Source organism: Fukomys damarensis, unplaced genomic scaffold (assembly GCF_012274545.1).
Source record: "Fukomys damarensis isolate Sample0158 unplaced genomic scaffold, DMR_v1.0_HiC HiC_scaffold_9, whole genome shotgun sequence".
Lineage (NCBI taxonomy): Eukaryota > Metazoa > Chordata > Mammalia > Rodentia > Bathyergidae > Fukomys > Fukomys damarensis.
In genome coordinates, this window is record NW_022900921.1 from 42990315 (window position 1) to 42994234 (window position 3920).

A 3920-nucleotide genomic window follows, 5' to 3' on the forward strand; every position below is an offset into this window, starting at 1 on the left:
AAAAAAAAAAAAAAAAAAACAAAAAAAACAGACTCACCAGGTGGATTGGCACTATTAAGTAACCACATAAATACAGACTTTCTGTCACGAATGTTATGTTTCCTGGCTAGGAGCAAATCACAACCCCTGCCCCTACTCAAGGAAGAGGGAAATTGCACAGGTGTGACTCCCAGGAGCAAGGCTCATGGGGACCTCCTTTCAATCTATGGGACAAGCCTGTGGGCCACCCTGGAACTCATCCCAGGGGCTGCAGAGATAAGGGCTCTTCTCCTTTGCCTCATATTAGTTGTTTCAAAACCTTCTAAGGATGTGTTGCTGTCTCAACTTCGTGTGTCAAAAGATTTCTTTGGTCTCCTCTACTCTAGACCACTGATGGTTGGTCAAACTCAGAGGACACTTAGATACCCAACCACTATCCTTAAGGACCACTACATTTCTCCTCTGGTCTGTACAATATAACTGCCCCTTTCAGGCCAAACACCTGTTTCTTTATCTCTGCATTAGCAGTACTAACTAGTATGCTTATTAACTGGCACAGCTTTGCCAAGGGCAATTTGGAGTTGCACAAACCATTTTAGAGAGATTTTGACATGAAGATTGTTCCTCTGAGGCCTGAGTAATGTAAAGTAAAAGTTAATAATTTTGGTAAACTTTTTGTCCAGAAACTCCTTTTTTAAGTCAGATTACTTTCTATTTTGAGGTACTTGTCGTATATCTTCTATAAAAACTATTCTTACTGGGCATGGTGATGCCCTATAATCCTAGCACTCAGGAGGCTGAGGCAAGAGGGTCACGGCATGTTTGAAGCCAGCCTCTACTACATAGTGTGTTCAAGGCCAACCTGAGCTATATAGCAAAACCCTGCCTCAAAATCAAAACAAAGCAAAAACTATTCTTGACCTTGTTGTTCCAATCATACCCAAATCCAATAAAATAAGATGTATTTTCTACTTAAACTATTGTTGGGTTTTCTAAAGTGACCACGTAGAACAAAGATTTACTATCCATAAAAATAAGGGCAACAGAAATGATTAGATGTGTCTAAAAATTCTCCAAACTTTAACTCAAACCGATTACAAGAACTTTCATCCACCAAGCTTAAAACAAACTGGATAAATCAAAGTTGAAGTTGACATGCCTCAGCTGATTATACCTAAGTAAAATATATTCAATATTGCTCAAAGCATGCTTTAGTTAAAAGAAACATAGCAATGTTTAGGCTTGAAGACTGGTATTTTAACTATCTTCCAAAAGATGTTTTCCATTATTCTACATTCACAAATCATACCCTACATCTGCGTCATTGTCATCATCATCGTCATCGTTATTTTGTTGTAAAGCTGAACAGGCACAGGGTAATGAGGTAGGAAATTAGCTCATGGTCACCTGGCTGGGCAAGTAGACAGGACCTGTCAATCACAGGGATCCAGGACATAGGCACTCAAACTCTATACATGGGGCCAATCCAAAAATACTGTCTTCAGCTCTGGTGTGAAATCAAGCAGGTTTCTGATAGGACAGCCTAGAGTTGACATCAGAATGGAGGATACAAAAGATGGCTGCCTTGAGCCTCATTGCTACCATAAGATCTTTCAGTGTCTCGCTCTCACCCTGTAGGGCATTGTGCTTTTCCTATTTTAATTGACTCCCACTCATTCTGCAGAGGATACTTCTTTTCCTACCTTTGATAAATGTAAAACTAGGCTATGTTTTTCGCTTGTTCTATTCCTTGACAACAATCTGCAAAGAATCTCTAAAAGGAGTCCACAGAACCCCAGTAACAATACCAATTCAATTAAAGCTACCAGAAAGACATTGCTTATTTAGTCTTTTATTGGATCTAATCACCAACATATTCACCCTAAGAATTACAGCAGCACCAGCAAAAGTAAGAATTTCAGTTGATTTAGTTCTAAGGTCTCCACTAAACGTCACAGTTTCCCAGTCCATGCTTTATTCAGACTCTTCCATTTACACTGAACCCTCAGCATTTCTTGATTAGTCCTTTAACTCCCTGTAAAGTATTATTTTCTCTTCACCCATCATTGTCCAGTATTACAGTGCTGCAAGCCCAGCCATTTCTTCCCTCACTCGAAAAAGAAACAGGCCAGATTGTTTTCCTTTTTTAAGGGTCTACCATCCCCTGCACAGACCTGGAGACTCTTTTGGACAACTGTGATTTACCTGGTGTTTGTAGATTATTCACACATAGAAAGTAAAATTAAAAGTTGCTATATAGATGACATCATCTGAGTTAGTCTTATCCTTCAAATATAAGCTTTTCTCAAAAATTGTATTCTTTCAGTTTGACTAACTTAATTGTCCTCTTCCAGAGCCAGCCAACTTATAAAAATAAATAAACATTGATACTGGTAGGAGATTTGGTTAGGTTATGACTTTTAAATGCCTTAGAAAACAAACGACCTGTCTACCACAGAAACTATGAAACTAATAATGAATTACAGAAACTTATGTAAGATCGTGGTCATAATAAAAATGAGTTTAGGAGAAATTTGTTATGATATCACCCACAATGGCACAGAAGAATTGGTACCAGTACCGAACCAACATTGATAGGGTGATTTTAAGGACATTACTAAGCATATTTCCAATGCACACCATACCTGCAAGTAACACAATCCTAAGGACACAAGAATCTTGAGGCTTATCGCACATCTTGGCTTCCTCTTACACACAAAGGAGGAATCTGTACTGTTGACATTAATGAATTAGCAACCTGAAGACTAATAAAAAGCAAAGAAGACGTGATTCCACCCCCACCCCATTTCGCTTTCTTAGTCATTAGCTATAGGTAAGATCCAGACAGGCTTGGGGTTTCAAACTTTAGCTAAGAGAATGTAACACCCTTTAAGTGTGCTGACTCAGAGTTCAGAACTTCGGCGAGGGGGTTGGAAAACCTCAAGGACTCAAAACAAACTAAATGGAAATGGCCCATTTTATTCATACAAGAACAGTGACCTCAAAGAAAAGAAAGAATATTTCTTAGGAGTCATATAACAGATCTTACCATGTTAGGGCCCAGCTTCTCTGTAACAATAACAGCCAAACATCACTATAGGGAACCAGAAACAGTCTGTACCCTGGGCCCTTACCTGCTGCTCATTAAAAGTATGTTCATATTTTCTCCTGAAACAGCCAGGTACTTAAAAGCCATCTTGCTATGAGCTTTGACTCTTCACTTGGTCCTACAGATGCCCAATAGGTAATGAAAAGCAGAACAAATTTTGACTTTGATTTTGTGTCCTTCCTTACTGAAAATAACGAATCAAATCTCAACTCTGAATATAGATATGTTACTTATTCAGGGAATATCTGTCCAGAAATTTGGCAAGGCATGGTTAATTGGCCCTGAATCTACATATTCTTCTCCCATTTAAGATTGAGGACAGAATTTCCAGCAACATTCAGCTACACCCAGAAACCTCCATCCTTTGTCCTAACCCTGTCTGTGATCACCTGTATTCCAGGAGAAACAGAGCCCCACACGACTGAGACCAACACAGAGACAACCCTTCCTGGGAACAAAACCATCCCTCAGCCATAAAGATTCCAGAGCTATGACACCAGTCCTGAGATAATAACCAACTGGATCCCAACCCACCAGCTAGTCTTTCAAAGTTGGCCTCCCACCTCTACAGTGGGCCAGTCTGAACCCCTGTAACAGAAGACACCCCCTCCACCTACCTAAACTGATGTCCTTTCCTATGTTCCAACTTTCCAATTAAAGTTTTTCCTGTAAATTTGTGCTTTCCTTTTAACTTCCATTATTACTACAAGCAAAGACCAACATGGATTAACAGGGACATGATGTATCCTCCCACCTGAGATAACAAAATCTTGGATAAAAATACATGAAGCAAGAGTCTCCAAGATACTGGGCATCACACAATAAAGGACAG